At 42.7% G+C, this 20,266-nt stretch overlaps 1 protein-coding gene across 9 annotated transcripts in view; it reads right to left on the bottom strand.

Annotated features, from left to right (window-relative positions):
• APBB2 (amyloid beta precursor protein binding family B member 2) overlaps nt 1-13,641 on the bottom strand; it is a 161,419-nt gene extending 147,778 nt beyond the window's left edge. For all 9 annotated transcript variants that reach the window (XM_059844935.1, XM_059844938.1, XM_059844936.1 and 6 more), the window contains exon 1: nt 13,531-13,641. The gene's annotated coding sequence lies outside the window, so the exon portion shown is untranslated. The remainder of the gene's footprint in view (nt 1-13,530) is intronic.
• Between the last annotated feature and the right edge of the window lie 6,625 nt (nt 13,642-20,266).

Genomic DNA, 20,266 nt, shown 5'->3' with positions numbered 1-20,266 from the left:
AAACCTGGGGAGTTCCAGGTCACACACAACACAGCTATGAAATTTATAAATTCAGACAATCATAGTATTTAATAAATAGTAATTTAACACACCCGTTATTATAATTATGTATGCAGTGAAATCCTTGCCAAAGCTTTTGCAGCAAGAAACACCAAACTCTGCTGAAGCTTTTGGAATTCACCTTCAAGCAGCCAAATAGGGCAGCAAATAGGAAGCTGCCACCAGAGTTTGGGAAACCATAAAGCCACAAGCAGTTCAAAGCCAGGAACTGTAGAGCACTTCTCCCTTTTCCTAGGCTGAGCAAGCCCGTCCAGTCATTCTTTGTGCCACTTCCAAAGACAATTAGCAAAATCTTGTTTCAATTAGCTTTTTCACAGCTATAAGCACAAAGAGTAAAACTTCAGAAAGAAGAGGTGAGATCAAAAACATCAGAGCAGGAAAAGACCAGATAAAGCAAGGGACAAGAAATCCCAAAAATGTGTCCCCCCAAAACGCTGAGTACTGTGTGGGGTAAAGCCAATGTTTGTGTTCAGAACAAGGAGCCTTGTTACACCAAGCTGGATTTCAAATTATCCTTCTCAGGTCTCATTATTAAAATTATTAATTTCTTCCTAGAGAAGAACTCTACAGTATACTGTATAATGGCTCTACTTCTTACAAGGGTTAGATACATCTGCAACATCTTATTTAGTATCAACAAGATAAATGCACCTTTTGAGTCCTCCTAACTTCTGGTTGACAATTTTTTTTGGCAACATCTCACCCCTAGTCTTCCTCAATCTAGGCATCTCCTATACTATTCTATTGTTTCCCCTTTAGTACAACCCTTAACTGCTTTGTAACTCAGACAACTGCCATAACAAATGTTTTATTAAAGACCAAATGAAATAAAAATATTTATCCTGACTCATATCTTAAGAAAGAAAAAAAAGGGTCATTTACTCTGACATAGTCCACCAACAGATTAATTTATGTTGCATTTTGTCCCATTTTCCATACATGGCTTTAACTATTCTTTCCTTTAATATATGTTTTAAAATTTAACAGTGTGACTGTTTCTTCTGTAAACACACACTGCTTCAAACACACCAGGGGGCTGTTACCACTTTGGAAAATAAATAACTTTTACACATGCTTATATTCTATTTGAACCAAATCAAGAAATATGCAAAGAATGAAAACGCAATATTTCATTGCTCAGAGTAGAGGTTTAAATAAAAAACCCCATGCAGTTCTCTTTCACAGAGTCCACAAGAAAGATGGAGAAAGAGGATATTATGACAGGAAAAGGGAAATGGCTTCAAACCAAAAGAGAGCAGGTTTAGAGTAGATATTAGGAAGAAATTCTCTGTTGTGAGGGTGGTGAGGAACTGGAACAGATTGCCCAGAGAAGCTGTGAATGCTCAGTCCCTGGGGAGGTGCTCAAGGCCAGGCTGGATGGGGCTTTGAGCAACCCCCTCTAATGAAAGCTGTCCTTGCCCATGGCAGGGGGTTTGGAACAAGAGTTTTGAGGTCCCTTCCAACCCAAGCCATTCTAGGATTCTATACAGAAAATAAAAAATATGGTTAGTCACCCAAGAAAATAACAGCTTTTCCTACAGCTTCTGTTTCACTTACTCCAAGAAGCAGCAGTCTGCTGAGAAGGAAAAATTCAAAGTTTGTGTTTTCCCTCCCAATAAGAAAAGTCACCTCAAGGAAATCCACATTTTCTGCAATAAAACATACCTATTAATTTTTTTTCTTTACAAAATACCTAGTATAGGGCAACAGCAATGCTATCTCTGTAACCACCAGTAACAACCAATACTGGGAATTAGTCAAGCAGCTAATTGCAGACAAGCACAATTGTGTCACAGGCCTTGAGAGGTGTTTAAGTCACTCCATGCTGGGGAAGAGGCACGTGAGACCTTTCAGCTCAGTTGGCAGCTTGCAGTGCTCGTCCTCTGAAATCCCACACTGCTGCACTGAGATAACAAGCATGTGTTTGTACAAAGGAGTCAGTGATGTGAAATTTAGCCACCAAATTTCAACCAATTTTGATACCTGAGAGCATGAGAATTAATTCACTGGGGTAAAGCTCTACTGCTTTCATATTCTAAGTTTAGTTGGAGCAGTAATTTACACTCAGTATGCTGAAGGGTTACATACACCTTACAGTCTTAATAACAGTCACTCAAAAATTCACAGAAATAAAACCCAGTACTATTGTCACTATGCCTGCCTGGATGCACTGGCAGTGTGTAACCTCTCTTTTATAGCACTGAAAATGTGGCACACAGGTAATTGAAGTATCAGAGTTCCTTAATAATAATAATAATAAGATCCCACATTTGATGGTTGGCTGCAGCTTAATGAAACAGAAGAGCAATGACTGATTTAGACAAAACCAGGATGGAGGCTAAAAAAAAGATTTGTTTCCTCTAGACAAAGACAGAGGGAACTAAAGTGACAATGATTACCTGTGAATATTCAGGAAAACAGTTATCTATGATAAAAGCAATCTCGAAGTGTCTAGTATACCATCATTACTTCTAGCTCCTATTTTTATCCTCAGGAAAAAAAAAATTACTAGTTTTTTTTATATTACCAATGGCCCTACTCAGAAAATTATTATGGCAATTACTCCCTCTTTTAAAAAGGACCTTTTCTTTATGCCTTCTTCTGCCCTTATAATATGGGCCAGCAGTCAATTACCATCTCACAGGAGTAAAGTCCAAAACATGTCACTTGCCTGAGTGGTGGCATCAACAGACCTCCTTTGGCAGCACAACCACTGGCGACATGCAACTTGCATACAAAGTTTTCAGCTCAAAAAATTAATACAGTTTAAGAAACACATCTATCACAATCAGTTTTTGGGGGGAAGCCCCATCAGTGTGGTATGACCTAAGCATCTACCTAACAATTTCTTTTAGAATGCGGGAAAAAAACCCCACAAGACTTGCTGTTCTCCCTCCTCTCCTTCTACTGTGATTCACTTCTGAAGCCAAAACTTCTCATTCCTAATATACATTAAATGCTTATGCTTGCCTGACTCGATTTGGAAAGGAAAGCATAAAAAGACTAACTGGGTCAAGGGTGTAATTATCAAAAGTTGTATTAATGTGGTGAAATCCATGTGACAACAGGAAAACCAGCAGATCTAAAAATTCCCGTTGGCATGCTATTTCTTAACTTTGTACTCAGAGCAACCAATTTGAAAAGCACTTTGTTTTTTTTTCTTCAAAGATAAATGTTTTAGGAAAAAGGTTGTTTTAAACACAGATATTTTTATACTGTGAAAAAGCATTCAGTAAATGAGGGAAATGAGCATGTAAAAGCCTCCTAGCATTACTTCTCTTTGGAAGCAAGAAGTGAATTTTCTGATCTTGATTCTGACAATAAGCTGCTGTTCTAAAGTGAGTTTAGTTTCTGAAGCCATCCCTGGTGACCCTTAAGATAACAGCACTAGAGCTAGACTTCCCAGTAGAGCTGCCTTTTTTTTTAAAATACTTCCTCCCCATCAGTGTATCCAACCCATACTGTCGTTTCACTGTAGTGCTTTGCCTCTGTGCGCTCTGCCTCAGCAAACACTCATGAAAACCAATCTACTTCACCTTGTAAAATTGTGATGTGCTCTTCACACACAAAAGTCTATTGATTCAAATTGAAACATTTTATCAAGTTTAAGATATTCTGTTGCTTTCTAGTTATGGCTAAAAACCTCGACAACACCCATTTCAAAAGTACCAATAATTTTACTAGCATTTCCTGTATGCTGTGCAGATACCATCTGAGGTAAGAAAGTATTAGCCTCCACAAGAGTCAAGCATGCCTGTGTCCACTGCCCTGTTTCAAAGAAAAAGTTCTTTCACTCACAGCTTCTGAGAGAGGTAGAAACACGGCTAATCAATGAGCCTGTCACACTCAGCTTACAAGCATTTGGAAAACACCAGGTTTTAATCATCCACTTTTACCAACCAGCTGTGGCTACTTGACAAGCCTTGCACAGGGTCTCTCATGGCCTATTAAAACTCCCTGCTGGGCTGTGAAAGCATTTGAGGTAGCTTATGCTTCTGAATTAGAGATAATAAAAGCTACAGAGACTACTACATTAGGAATAGCCAAGAAAACACAGAGGAACATAGCTTGTATGTGAAACTCCCATGTGGAAACTTCAGCTTCTGCAAAACAAAACACAATTATTTGCAAATTTGGTTACGTAGAATCTTACAGGATAAACCCTGGCCTGTCCTTGAAACAGACAAGGAGAGGAAAGAAAGAAACCTAGAAAACATTTAAAAATGGATTTATTTGTACTTTGCACAGACTATGCCTCCCCACTGCTCCACAGAAGAGTTTTATATCCAGGTTAGTGTCTAACTCTGTGCAAGTGACTTAGGCTTATTTTACTGTTGCATTTTGCAGCAAATCTCATCATCTAGCTCCTCTGTGTAATTAAAATTCCTCTTCATCTATTTATGTACCAGCTCCTGGCTCCACCTGAGTCCTCTGGCAGGTGCCTTTCCTGAGCCAGCCTTTGGGAGCACCAGTATCTTCTTTTTGGGATTGCAGGATACGTGTGTCACTCTCCTTAGAGCATCTCCTCTGTCAGTTTAAAATCTATTCAAATTCAGTTTCATCCTCTACTATCAAGGATCTAGAATTTCAACACCTCCTTTCAAGCTCACCTTGTGCAAGGAGGATACACATCCTGCCATAAAAGCACACTGCATCTACCCATGCTTAAAATATTTGCTTGCAACATCAGCTCAAAGAACAACCCCAGAATGGGGAAAGCCCAGCTCCCTGCTTGAACACTGGCTGCCTGAGGAAGTTATCAAGTATTTGCACTCAGCAGCAGGGAAAACTCAGGACAGGCTCACACTGTGTGCCAAGCAAGAGTGCTCTAGGACAGCCTTGTGACACTGTGCCAAAAGTATCCACCCTTCACTCTGACAGAACTAATGACACTAGAACAAACATCAGCAGCCTGTGAATTTTCCATCCCTGTACTGCAGCAAAGGCAGTACAGGCAGCAGAAGCTAAAGCTCAACACTAGCTAGGTTTGAAGTCGGATCAGCATGTCCTGAATCAGCCCCACACTGTCCAGTCTTGGTTTTACAGCCAGCATGCTGTGTGGGCTGACAGCCTTATTTTAAACCTTTGCATATGTGTTATTTAACCCACAGATTTAAAACAACCTTGGGACTTACAGACATGAACCTTAACAGCTTTCGAGGAGTAATAGGATTTATCAGGCCAAAAATTAAGGGGTTACACACTCAAATTTCTGATTTATAGCAGAAGCTCATATTTCCTAATTTAAGTCCTAGTGCAAGCTGGGATACCAGATCAAGTGCTATTTTTTCCAGCTCTATATTTACACTTCAAGGACTGTGTAGAAGCACAGAGCAGAAGCAAAAATTCAGCTAAATGCCTCAATTGTGAGCCTTTTGGGGGAGGCTCAGAGAAGTTTGGATTACGTGTCTTCAAACAGGTTTTCAAAGCAGTATAGATCTAGACATCCATCACAACTCAAGGAAGTAGAGGACTCAAGAGGACTTTAAATTTAGGAAAATAATAGCTTTACCTTGCATATGCACAGAAGCTTAGAAAAGCACGGAGACAAAAAGGAGGGTTTCTCTTCTGCTCTAGCAGGAGGTGCAGCTAAAGAATTTCAGCCTCACCCATGCAAAATTAGATATTTATTTTGGATAAATCCCACAAAATGTTTTCCGCCCAGCCAGCACTCCTACCTGCTGGTTTGGCAGCAGCAGAGGCAGGCTCTGTGCTGCAGGATGGCAGGCAGCCAGCCACCAACTCCTGGGCCTCTCCACACTGGCAGGGTACATTGCTCAGTGAAGCCTCGGAGTCCCTGCGAGGCAAGGGCAGTGACAGCTCTCAGCTGCCACATCTCTGAAGCTACAAGGGTCACCAGAGCCTCTGCTACCAGGGAAACAGCAAATTTAGGGATGTACCTTGCCATACCCTGCCTGTCAGCTGTTCCCTTCCCTGTAACATGGGCACACACATTGGAAAGGTGGGAGAACAAACATCACCTCCTGACCTGCTGGTTGGAGCAGGGAAGCACTGAGGGATCCCCCTGTTTTCTGCCTAAAAACAAGCAAGTAAAACCCTATCACATCATTGCATGTGCTCCTACACACTGGCTGACCAAAAGCACAGCATGGAGACTGTATTTCAGAACCGACATGCAACATATGCTGGCTGAGTTTTAGCCCAAAGCAAGATAGAAAAAAAACAGAAATGTGACTCCTGCCTGAGGACCAAACCTTCAACAATGCTCTGAGGATCCCCTGACTTCAGGACTTTTTTGGCATCAAGCCTCATTGGCACCCCTCAGAGTCTCCCAACTGCCCCTCTTGATTCCTTTCCCCACACAGACTCCTCACTGAGAATTCCTGAATTTTCTGTGATCTGCCATCAAGAGTTACGCTTCAGTGCAAGGGCATCACAATACTGACATGCTGTTAGGCTGCTAAGACAAACTTCCCAGGGAACACTTAAGCCATTTCCCTGACAAACAGCACCACCTTTATCACATAAGGACATATCTATATTGGTTTTCAGAAAAGAATTACTGGTCCCTCAATGCTGATATGTCTCTTCCAGAAAGCTTCCTATATTTTGGCAGATACAGAATCATCATTTTTACCTGTATTTAAATCCATACTTGCAAAAGGAAATACACAAGACATTTCACTGAAAAAGTTTATACATGACAGTGCTGCAAAGATTATAAAAATAAGGTTAAAATACACATACATAATTAAGCTTTTTTTGCTAGCAGCTCTTGCACATGCTTAAATACTAACACATGCTTAAAGCCAACATTATTTTGTGTTACTTCAATATCCTTTAATAGTCCTCATAACAACCTACAAAGTTATCTAACAATAAGTCCTATCTCAAATGTTTCTAAGAAGCAAACTTCAAATAATTAAAAATATGGGATTTTCTAATGTTTCTCTTTTCAAATACACAAGCATCATTAAAAGTTCTCCAATTTAGGAAAAATGTTTGAAGATAATAATTGTCAAACTTCTGAAAAAAAATTTGAAATCCTGTTTGTCTGGGTACATGTATCTTTTCATAGACAGCTGTGTTAAATCATTCCCTTTACTGATGGTTCCTGTGCTGTTTCACTGTTTTCTTGAATTATGGTGGGAAAAAGAGAGAGGGAAGGAAAGAAAAGAAGAAAAAAAAAGAAAAAAAAAAAAAAGAAAAAGGCAAGCAGGCTCCCACACAACTCGAAAAATATGAGTTATTTCCCAACCTGCCACTCCACCAGAGTGCCTGACCTGGTGAGATCTCACATTCCCCAATGGTTTTACACCCACGTGGGTATGAGGGAAAAAAAATAAACCCAAAAAATCCCATCAACAAAATACCATGGAGATCTGCCTCTCCTGCTCACATAGGAGGCATGCAGGGTGCCAAGGAGATAAGATCATCACATAGTGCTGAAGGTTTTCTTAATGCCACATGCACCCAAACACCCAGGCTGCCTACTGTATTTACTTCCAAATGAATCTCATTGTAAGTTCATAGATTTATTTTATACAGATTCCTATGTATGTCCAACTCACACAATGTAATAAACTTTCGTTCCATTATGCTGCATTTAAATTCCAATTTGATATGTCAAGTGCCAAGTTCTCCATGGGAGAGCATTCCTCCTGCTTATTTCTCTTTCTTGCAGCTCCCTTTCATGTTTCATGGTGGTTCTCTGCACAGCTTTCTCCACAGCTACACAATTCAACACCTTGCTAAGAAATATCTCTTCCTAACAATAAACCTCTTTGCAAACAGAATTAACAAGGCAAGTGTAAACACAAGAGCAATGAATTAGTTGCCATATTTACCCAACCTACTGCTTACACTTCCTTATGATGTGGAAGCAGTAGTTTGGGTAAATGAAATTCTATATTAGATACATAAGATAGCTTAATGTCAAGCTCCTCGTTTGCAGAATTCTGCAGCTGGCTTGTAGGAACCCTGCAGCATCTCCCTTCAATTAATCTGAGAAATTATACTTACAAGGTTTCCAATAAAGTCTTAACTAACTTGCAGCAATATCAGTCACACTAATGACTGACATTTAATAACTGTTTGGAGGGCTTCCTATCCTGGGAACACTGCAAAGAAAAGAGATGTTTCTACAACAGATGACAACAACAAAATACATAAAGCTTATGGTGGGCTTCTTCTGTTAAAACAAGTTAATTCATAAAGGTAAGGAACACTAATGCCTGTCAATTTCCTTCTCCTTGGAATCTGTCCTTCACACACAGTAATTACATCGGGAAACCTCCCTCCATAACCAATTAATGGACATAAGGAAAAGATCAGTTGTGACTAAGAGAGTACTGCTTGAAACATATTTTAACACCAACATTAAATCCAAATGGTATTTTTAAACACATCATCTACACTTGAAATCTGCAGAAGTGCTTTAGAAATGTTCCTTTTGGTGCCTTTGAAAATTAAACTGCACTTGCACTAAAGGCAAAGAAAAACAAACCTCCAACAAAACAACTAAACACACCGCAAATCTGCTTAAAGCATATCATAGTGAAGCATGACTAGTGCTTCCAGGAGGGTTTTCCCAAAGGCAGACAGAGCTGATACTTTGTCTGACAGGGTATATTATCTGGAGCGCAATGTAATCCAGCAAGGAAGACAAAGGAAAAAAAGATTCCCCTTAAGTCTTCTCCAGAAAATAAGAACAGCCAAACTGTAATAAATCACAGAGTTATAACTCCATTTTGGCATAGCTACAGGAGGACACCACTGAGATTTTAGTGGATGTTTTTAAATTGTGAAGTCAGACAGATTAAATTGTCAAATATAAGTCTGCCAGGAGTTTGCTTAAAGTACTTTACAGCCATAAGTTAAAACAAACCAGAATTACAGACACTGGCTATCTGGGACTGAGAACAAAAGAAAAATTTGCACATTTTATTTTCTAGGAAACCTCCCTCTGTCACATGACTTTCAATGCACTACTACTCAAGTTAGTAGTTTAAATTCATGAATTCTGAATGTGAATTCATGTGAATAGACTGAACTGTGCCCGACTTCATTCATCTGAGATCAGTGCTCAGTATCAAATGCAGCAAAGACTACTGATAAAGGCACATATTTGCATCTAGTTAATCATCCTAATTGGTATGCAGACCACTTTAAAAATGCACTAATCAGTGTTACCCTCAGATGCAGGGTTTGTTCAGCACTAAAAGTAATGATCTAAATACTTACCCAAACAAATATCATATTTTCAGGGAAGACTGAAGCTCATGGGAGACAGAACTTTGAGGCTGACCTTAGATCTCCAGCTAAATCGAGTTTCATCTTTTTAAGGCATAAAGAAATCCACTTTCTTTAACAAGGTTAACTCACTATCCTGAGAGTGATGGAGGCCAAGTGTCTGCTGTCTTTGTCAGGGCAGACTTCTGCATTCACTTCCCATTGCCTTACTGCAGGGTCTGCTCTTACACCCTGGGCAACAGACTTCAGCAACCAGGACCTGCCAGATGAGGCACAGATAAACCAGTGGCCATCAGCATTCCCAGGGCACTCTCCACAACACAACAATTCCCTCAAATTCTCCTGCCAGAGCTCTACAGCCTCCTACCTGTAACACCCCTTGCAGGTGAATGGAAAGTGGTAAAAGAGACAATAATCTCAGCAGGGGTCCCGGGGAAGCCAAGCAGAAAGCAGGAATTCTTTTCACAGCCAGGAGCAGACCTACAGACAAGCAGCACTCCTGGCTTAAGGCCATAGAGGCTGCAACAAGGCCCCAGGAGGTTGCAGACAGACCAGACAGGCACTTGGAACCAAAAGCCACCAAATGTTTTGAAGGGAAAGCTTGCACCCAACTCTGGTAACAAGCTGAGAACAGCCAGAGCTTCAGAGGGTATCTGTAGAGGAGGTTTTGAATAAGGCCATCCTGTTCTTATTTTTCCTTTGACATCTGCTTTCTTGGTGACCAAAAAAAAAAAAAAAAAAGAAAAAAGCTTGCAGAAGACAAGAGATTACAAGGGAAGCGGGCTGAAGGGTAAAAAGAATTAGGCAATTAAAGCAGGACACCACACACAGCATTCCAAAAACACCCTCTGCTCCTTAAATCTCTGGGGACAGCATAGAGCAGTGCTCTGTCCAAAGCATAATGAGACAAGGAAACAGGCACAGAGGAGCTGGGATGCTGGTCATCATGAGAAGCAGTCAGGTTCTGCTGACACTCACAGTCCCCATTAAACAGCATCTGCAGCTGGTTGCATTCCTTGTTACACACATAATATTTTTCAAACCAACTACAGACCTCATACAAGTTCAACTACTGCAACCATCATGCCAGATAACTCAGCTATTCTGCAGCACAACAAATGAGACAAATCCCATGCACAACTAGCTCCACTAGACTTGTTTTCAAATTTGTTTTTAACTTAATTTAATTATGGTCTTCCAGTCACAGCATACCTTGGAGAACTGGTCTCAGTTCACATTATCTGGGCCTACTGTACAGCTCCCCCAAGAACTGCTTTTTGAGAGGATTTATAAATTACTTACATATGGGGGGTGGGGGGGCAGAATTGTTGCAGTTCATCTTTTTAACCTCAAAGTTAATAAGCTCAAGCAGCTCATACAAACAAACTTATAGTTTCCTTTTGCACAGCTTGTACTTTAAGGAAAAGGATTTTCCACACAATTAGACGCAGTTGTTAGACAATGCATTATTTTAGAGGGGGGAAAAAAAACTAACATGCAAAACATTTCAGAAAGCAGCCACTAAGCGCATTGCAACCATGTAGCAATACAAGCTGTAAAGCAGGCATTTTTATACCAGTTTTGTAAAGTCAGATTTTAGAAATAAGAAACACTAACACATAAAATCTATATTAAGCTAACTCAGGCATACAGAAAAGCTTTTCCTGAGTTACCAAGGCTTCTCTCCGACTGCCACAGCCAAGCATACAATACAGGCTTCCTCAACACAACCTCAGGAGCCAGTTAAGGGGTTTACTCCATTTATCCCATTTTAAGGTTGTTCTAGAACCTGATCCCATTTAGGGAAGAAACAGTGTAAATTTCAGTTTAAGTTTATTCCTGCCAGTTTATATCCATTTTCTCATGCCAACATTGTCCTTTAGCTTAAATAGCTCCTCTCTCCCTTTCTGGTGTTTATATCCCAGCTGTACTTGCAGATTGCAATCATATTCCATCTCAGCCTTATTTGCTAGGCTAAACAAGCCAGGCTTTCCTTGTCTTCTCTGGAATAATTGACACTGCTGTCCTCCAGCCTCAGTCTGCACTGTCCCACCTGCAGCACAGGTGAGAGAACCCGGGGCTGGCACTCCCCAGGAGCTCACACCCATTCCACCACTGCTCCTGATGTGTCCGGGCCTAACACACTCCACCATCACCTTCACTTTCTCCACAGCAGCAACTTGGTCAGTGATCAGCCAGTGCACCCAGCACATCCCTGGCTCTGCTGCTCCTCTCCCAGTAGTGGAGCTCCTTGCTCACAGCAGGGTACAAAGGCAGGACTTTGTGTCCCACTAGAAAAGGATGTACAGGATAGTTTGTTTTCAGTGGGGATGATTTGTTCAAGTATGACTACACATCCTGTGTCAAAGCTTGCTGTCTGCCAGAGATGTAATCAGTCAGTTGCTCACCATTACCATCAACTACCAGGATGCACCTCAGTTTTTCACAACCTCTGCTAAAATATCCTTACAGCAGGCAATCTCAAGTACTCAAATTCCCCTTAAGCTCCTGAAGTCACCACTCTCTTCAGCTCAGATCCTGCAGGAGCCCTTTCTAGGCTCCTCAGGCATTTCCTAAGGAAGACTCTGTCCCTCCTGACCAATGGCACAGCAAAGCCTAGTCAATACCACACGAAAAATGACCAATTTTGTCACTGGTTTCCAGCTTAGCTGCAGAACTGAAAATGAAAAAAATAATCTAGGCTTCCAAGTCATGCATTTCCTCTCCTAGCAAATGATTCCCACAGTTGCAATCTACTATTTAGATGACTCTTGCTGGGAAAGGCACATTCACTTGTGCTGCTTCAGAGCCAAGAATTTTCCTCCTTGTTACAACAGCTATGTTTTCTTCATAACACAGGATAAATTACTCTTCACCCCACAGAGTCTTCTCCACACCTTGATTTCCCTCAAGTGACAAAAGACCCCCAAAAATACAAGCCAAAACGTATTTCATCACATGCTCACTGCTGTAAAGGAAGAACAAAAATATCCTCACTCCGCATGACTGTTCCAGGCAAGGAAATTAATCAGCCAAGATTTTGTCCCAAGGTCACCGTAAGAGGATGTCTCTTCCTTTAAGTGCTAGGACATCTGCACTCTTATTTTAACTAAATGCAATTATGCCAGCAGAAAATAGTTTTAAACACAAGACAGACAGCTCATTCAGGCATTCAAAAAATACCAGAGCACAACATGTAGGATCTAGAACAAACTGGAGGAGCACACCTCCGAGCCAAAGGACACAGTAAACCTGCAGCAGCTCAGCAACAACCGCACCTCAGCTCCTGAGGCAACACAACAGATCTTGGGGAAGCACTGAAACTTGCAGCAGACACTGTTAACCCCGAACAACCGACTGCAGATACCATTTACCCCGTACAGCTACCAGTAGCATCCACAACACACAAAGCCCAGAAGCGCACCACCACTGTAGAGTTGGGTTTTTTCTTGGTTTTGTTATTTTGTGTTTAAAACCCAGAAGTACACTTACCCTCCCAAGCAAGCAGGAGCCCAGCCAAGAATTCTAAAACATTGCAAACAAGCAGGCAAAGCAATGAAGTACAAATACAAACCGTTACACTTTCTATTTTATCTGTCTCTCTAGCCGCAACGAAAAGTAGCTCCGTTGCTGCCTTGGGACCCAAGCAAATTCCTGACAACTTCCAAGACGGATTCATAGGGCCCACGTTTTGTTCCGAGGACTGTATTTTTCGCACGCTCCCATTTGCAACCCCGCGCGTAAGCATCGAGTACGATTTAATCACAGAGCTCAACCCGCTCACTCTACTAATTTAAATTAAAAAAAAAAAAAAAAAAGAAAAAAAAGAAACTACTACAGGCACTTTTACCATCCATTTTCCAGGCTTTTTACCGCACCACCACCAGCAGAAGAAGACCAGCTGCCGCTGCTATTCGCCGCCCGCGGGAGCAGAGCCCACGCTCGCCGCAGGCTCGGCCAGCGCTCTGCAGCAGCAGCGGCGGCAGCGCTCCTGCACACCGGGGGAAGGCAGCGGACCTCAGGCCGGCCTCGGCCCCGCACCCCCGAGACCGGGATGCGCCGGAATCGCCCCGAGCAAGGACGGCGGGACTCTCCCCCGGCCTCCTGCCCTCTCGCACCGGCAGCGGGCCGGGCGGAGCGGCGGCACAGCGGGCGGCCGCGCACCGGGGCTCTGCCGCGGGACGGGACGCGCTGCGCTGCCCTGCGCTGCCCTGCCGTGCCCTGCCGTGCCCTCCCGCCATCCGCCGCGGAGCGCACCTGCCCGCCGCGCCGCTCCGCCGCCCGCCCCAGAGGCGCCCGAAGCCGCTGCGGGATGCGGCCAGCCTTCCGGAAACGCTTCCCAGCCCGCTGCGCTTACCCAGGAAACGATTCCGGCCGCCGGCCGCCACCGCCCCTCCTCTCCCTCCGCCCCGGCCGCCGCCCAGAGCCGCGGCCCGCAGGGTGGCGGCCGGGCGGGGCCAGGGGCGATGACCGCGGCGCTGTGTGGGCAGCGTGCCCGCCGGGCCTGCTCCCGCCCCGCCTGACCCGGCCCAACGGGGTCAGCGGCTCACATCAGAGCAGATGCACCTCTGAGAAGGAGCAGAGGTTGTGTGTGAGGCAGGTCTACCCCCTGGGAAAGAAAAAAAAAAATTTTTTTTTTCTCCATAGGGAAAAAAGAAGGGTCTGGCTCGTGCTTGGCATGTGTAGTAATGCCCGTATCAGGTGAGGCAGTGGTAATGACTCTCCTAAAATGCCACCTGCTGTATCTCAGTGCTCCTCTGGCAATAGTGAGAGACAGAGGTAGACAGGTAGACAGCCAGGTAGGCTGGGAAACCCTAGAAAAAGATTTTATCACTCTACAATTACCTGAAAGGAGGTTGCTGACAGCTCGGGGTTGGTCGCTTCTCCCAGGTAAAAAGCCATAGGAAAGAAGGAACAGCCTGAAGTTGCACCATGGAAGGTTTATGCTGGATATTAAGGAAAGTTTCTTCACTAAACAGGTTGTTAAGCATTGGAACAGGCTGCCCAGGGAAATGGTGGAATCACCATCTCTGAAGGTATTTAACAGCGTGAGTAGATGTAGTACTTGGGGATGTGGTTTAGTGGTGGGTTTGGCAGTGTCAGGTTAATGATTGGATTTCATGATCTTAGATATCTTTTCCAACCCTAATGATTGTATGTTTCTATGATTCTAAGAATTGTTTTTCACAGTGGATATGAGCACCAAATAGCAACACGGCAGTGGGTTACACACCCACATGGCTGATGAACATTAACAAACCCCTTCTGGTCATGGATTAATGGAGTGTGCTTGGCATGGGCATAGGCTCCAGACAGTTGTGCTCTGGTTGGTCTCAAAACTCAGGTAACCAATGTGAATGGAAAGGAGCAAGGTGTTCTCATGTGTGGGAAACAAAGGAATAAAGGACCAGGCCTGGCAACTTCACTGCTCTAACCTGCGTGCACTGCTCTAGGATTCCTGCTCAGATTAAATCCCTAGACACATCTGGAGATGGATGCGTAGGGAATCACAGCAACCTCCCAGACAGTTAGAAATGAGGCTTAATTGAACACACCCGTAAGAAGATATTTCTGATTAATACCTTCCAAATATGTGGAATATTGTCTGTTCTATCAGGCTAAGTTTTTGAGATTGCAGGGGAAGAAACTGGTCATTGCTAGAGCAAAAAATTCAACATAGGATGGTAGTTCAGTGGAAAGCATGTAAAAGACCTAACAATTTTAGGAGGTCCCTGGAGCAGCAGATGCAAAACAATCAGCAGTAAAATAGTGTCGTATTGGAGCGACCTAAGATGTATAAGGTCAAAGAAGTCTATTACAATAATGAAATTGGCATCTCATACATTTTCTGACATGTACTTGTAAATGGGAACACATTTAGTAGTCCTACTGAAGTGCCCAAATCTGCTTTAAAAATTTTCACACCTTTTATAACAGCAAATCTGTTTATCTGCAGGAGATGATTATTCCTATGCATTCCATAACCTTCTTCTGTATTTTGTTCCCTGCCTTTACAATTATGTTCCTGGTCATAACAGAACACTCAGGAACTGAGAACAATTTAAAGGATCCTTAAGATTAGTAGCAATATTAAGGCTTTAATTAAAAATATTTATGTTTTTAGAAGATGATATTGACATCCACCAGCCTAAAGAACAGAAAAAAATATTTGTAATTATAAGTGCTAGACTGATGAACAAGAAACAACAATTAGGTGAAGACATAGGCAAAGTAATTCAGAGCAAAGCACCTAAAAATTATACTTTGATATTTAATAACTTACTCTTAAATGTATTTTTCTTTTTCGTAGAGATACCCACTTTTTCCATTTGTCTTAAAATTGGACATGATTTAATCTAACACTTTTATAAACTAAAACTCACATTTTAATTGATATTTTTAGATTCAAGACTAAAAAGATGGCTCAGAAAAGCCTCCAAATAATGGTCTGTAATAAAATCATGTTATCGTGATCAGTTTCAGAAGGACCTATGACCTCCTGAGACATCCAAAGGTGATTCATCACATTCCAGCATTTGCAAATCAGGTTGCTTCCCTCTTTAACAAAGCACATTATCCAGCAGGAGGGAAAGCTTTTATGCTTTGACAGCATAGTGGAGAAGAGCTCTCCTGGGAATATGCACTATACCTACTTTAGAGATGCAAGACAACTAGCAGATTACCAAGGTTATTAGTGAATACCCTATTAATAAATTTCCCTGACAGAAATGCTCAGGCAAGATACTCAGAAATTAATGTTCCTTTAATAAAAATAAATGTAATAACGCTACATTGTGGTTTTCACTATGTGGTTAGAGTTATGATTAATATTTAGTTACCTATTCTATATAATGCGCTTTGGATTGCAGTGTAGTAAGCAGTGCCATAAAAATAAAGTGTTGGGGAAACAAAATACGGAATTTCATATACATCCTAAACGGACTGCTGCCCAATACACTCACTTCTTGGAAACATTTCTGTGTGGATTTAGTGTTTGCCTAGGCTTAGCAAGTCTCATCAAATATTTCATAGAATCATAGAATATCGTTACTTGGAAGTGACCCACTTCCAAGTAATCAAAATCCAACTCTTGCGCACTTACTCTTTTGCTTAAGACACAAACATCTTGTGGAATAGTGTTTATAAACAACAGTGGGAAAAAAGAGAGGCCTTTTTATATTATCAGCTCATACCAAAAGAATTTCACTGTCATCTTGCTGTGCCTGTGTGTGAACAGAACTATTGACTGCAATTTTATTTTGGTCAAAATCTCTCCAACTTTTCAGCAAGGAATGACAGTCCGTAGGAATGAATGTCCATGGCGAAGTAAACCTGTGCAACTGACCTTCCCCACTGCCACATGGGTTTGCAGCCTTGCACCGGGACTGACTGTGCCCCCAGTGTGCTCTGAGGAGGAGTTCATCCTTTCTCCCCTGCTTTCCTCTGTGTAGCAGCTTTTTACTTAGGGGTTAGTCCGTGTAGAGGGATGGTTACAGTACGCAATGATCCCGTCTCGAGAAATTCGTACTCTCCCTTACTGCGGCGGACTGCAGTAGGAAAGTGGTGGCTATGAAATAAGCAAGGCTACCATCTAGCGGTGCTACTGCGCTTCCATAGCACAGAGAAACATCCGCTGAATATGGCTGAATATACTGATCCTAAACGCAGAAACGTAACTAAGAAAATACGATTATAGCAGAATGGTTGGAACACTTCCTCTAACATTTTCGTGCAGCTACTGTAAGTCTCCATTTTAAATACAAAATCAAATAATTTTCCAGAAAAAGCAAAAACCACCACACACAGTGCACCTACTTCTTGGAGATTTAAGAAATAGACTTGTAGCATATAGTTTTTCATTACAGGCTTGAACATGCTTGGAGGGTTCAGTCCCCCAGACACATTGCTTCTCAGGACCTGTGCAAAAGCGTGTATCGCTCCCATTATTTTGGATTCCTGTCTCCTTAGTGCTCCCTGGACTAGCATATAGTGAAAAGTTAATTCTGCCATGAACTTCCCTGTGTTATTTATAGAGAAGCAAAGGCCACAAGACATCAGTCTCAGACAAGATTATTCCAGTAGTTAAATCAAACCAGGAACTAAATAAAGGCCTCCTGCTGTACTCATGGAGCCCTCTCCCATTTGCTGTATTTGCTACCTGAGGCACGTTGCCTCTACCTTAATGAAGGCTGTATAGGAACAATTGCAAGTGGAACAATTTGTAGGCCAGCAGTTCTGTGATATCTTGGCAAGCCAAGCAAGGCAGAATGATAATTTTGAAGTATCTCTCTAGCTCTTCAGGAATGCAAAGCCTTGCATCCAGGAATGGTTGTAAAGTAATTATTAATTATCTCTTAGACATCTGTCTAGATGTAATTCTCTGATCTCTCCTTTCTCTGCCTGTTACACAGCAGAATATTGAAATTTCCTACAGGGAGGATGAAGGAAACATGGCCTGACCTGACTGGCCCCCAGGCATATAAATTCCTTGTTATGTGGTGAATTTACCCAGCCCACCCACTCATCCAAACATGGGCAGCTCCATTTTTTATTATTATTACAAGCAGGTTCTGAGCAGTGCAAGCAGGGTGACTGTGTTTGCTCACAAACAATCACCTTATTTGAAACAGGAGAACATACCAACTGACCCCTGCAGTGAACAGCCCACTGGGAACTTCCTTCTAACTGGAAGGGCCAGATGAGGGAAAGCTGCTCTTTGTAACAAAGAAGCTGCTATTAATGCAGAGTTTCTAAATGCTGCAGTAGCTGCTTAGGCACTGCTAGAAGCCAGCAGCTGCTTTCAGAACTGACTTTTCTGGAAACTCCGCTTACTCTTTTATGTGGCTCTCGTGGACAAAAATACTCAAAAGCTGCCACAGAACAAGGCCTGGAATTATAGGTCAAGCTCACACTTTCATAGCAGATATCTAGCTAGATTTTCTTGCCTTCAATGCTTAAAATGGGACTCTAGCCCGGATGGGAGCTGAAACATATAATCACCAATATTTTCCTACAACTGAGAAATAGGAATACAACAGAAATTTTGCAATGTAGGCTCTAAATATTTTGTTGTTCAAACAGCACAAAATAAAGCACAGCTTGGAAGCTTTATGAAAACACCTCTCCATTGCTAGCAGCTGCTGTGCTTCAGGCCTGCTGCTCCGGCACCTTGGAGCTTTCCCTGGAAGAACTTCACTGCAGGTTCTGCCCAACAGGCAGCCAAGGATGATGATCAGTACAGCTCCCAGTCTGTAAAGGAGGCAGTCAGGAAAGCCTTGTTTCAGGCCAGAATGGCCTCATGCTATATATGGGGCTTTGAGAAACCTGCCTGGGATAGTTGCAGGTGCCGCTGCCTGTGGCAGGGGGTTTGAGAGCTCTCTTAAAGGTTTTTTAGTCGTCTTGGGAATCTGGAGAGGTCACAGTTGACTGGAAGCTGGCAAATGTTGTTCCAGTTTTCAAAAAGGGCAAGAAGGAACTACAGATCTGTCATTCTTACTTCACCGCCTGGTAAAATTATGGAGAAAATTATTCTGGGAGTTATTAAAAAACACTTGAAGGACAACATGGTCATTGGTCACAGCTAGCAAGGCTTCATGAGGGGACAGTCCTGTTTCACTAACTTAATTTGCTTTTATGACAAGTTAGCTCACCTAGGTAATCAAGGGAAGCCAGTTGATATAATCTTTTTGGATTTCAGTGAAGCTTTCCATACTGTCTCTCAAGTATCCTTCTAACAAAATATTCAGCACACAGCTAGATAAAGACATCATGGGATGGGTGAGCAAGTGGTTAACACAACAGGAACAAAGGGTTTTAGTAAATGGGTGACATCAGACTGGGGACCTGTCACTAGTGTGGTTCCACGGGGCTCTAATTCAGGGCCAATGCTCTTCAACATCTTTATAAATGACTCGGCTGCAGGACCTGAAAGTAAAGGAAGTTTACCAACAGGACTAAATTATGGGGAGCTGTTGACTCCCTGGAAGGTAGAGTGGTCCTGCAGAGAGACCTTGACAAATTAGAGGGCTGGACAATCACCAACTGTGTGAAGTTTCACAAGGGGAAGTGGTGGATTCTGTGCCTGGGTTATACATACAAACTGAGGCATGAGATGCTGGCAAGTAGCACCTTGGAAAGAGACCTCTGTGTCCTGGTCAGTGGAAAGGTGATCATGAGCCAGCAGTGCCCTGGCAGCCAGGAGGGACAACCCTGTCCTGGGGGGCATCAGGCACAGCATCTCCAGCCAGGCAAGGGAGGGGATTGTCCTGCTCTGCTCTGGGGCAGCCTCACCTTAAATATTGTGTGTAGTTTGGTCCACAATGCAAGGAAGATATAAAGCTATTAGAGAGTGTCCAAAGGAGGGCTATGAAGATGGGTGAAGGGTCATGAGGGGGAGCCATACAAGAGCACCTGAGGGCACTTGGTCTGTTCAGCCTGAAGAAGAGGACAGTGAGGGGAGACCTCATTGCAGTCTACAACTTCCTCATGAGGGGAAGAGGAGGGGCAGGCACTGATCTCTTCTCTATGGTGACCAGTGACAGAACTTGTGGAAACAGCATGAAGCTGTGTTGGGGGGGGTTTAAGCTGGATATTAGGAAGAGGTTCTTCACCCAGAGGGTGTTTGGGTACTGGAACAGGCTCCCCAGAGAAGTGGTCACAGCCCCAAACCTGACAGAGTTCAAGAAACATTTGGAAAATGTTCTCAGACACATGGTGTGATTGTTGGGGTTGTCCTGTGCAGGGCCAGGAGCTGGACGTTGATGATCCTTGTGGTTTTCTTCAAACCCAGGATATTCTATGATTCTATCATCCTTACTAGATGATATTTAGGGTCTCTTCCAACCCAAACCATTCTAGAATTCTATGATTCTTTGTTATGCCTATGTACACACTCACATCCACTAATACACATTAAGAGGTAGAGAAAGCTAAGATAAAGTTGGAAACGCTAGGTTTGCTAACAGCAGAAGGCCAGTGCTTTGTCTCTGAAACA

Source organism: Haemorhous mexicanus, chromosome 4 (genome assembly GCF_027477595.1).
Source record: "Haemorhous mexicanus isolate bHaeMex1 chromosome 4, bHaeMex1.pri, whole genome shotgun sequence".
Taxonomy (NCBI): Eukaryota; Metazoa; Chordata; class Aves; order Passeriformes; family Fringillidae; genus Haemorhous; species Haemorhous mexicanus.
Note: the sequence above shows the minus strand (reverse complement) of the source record. Positions and strands in the feature narration are given on the sequence as shown.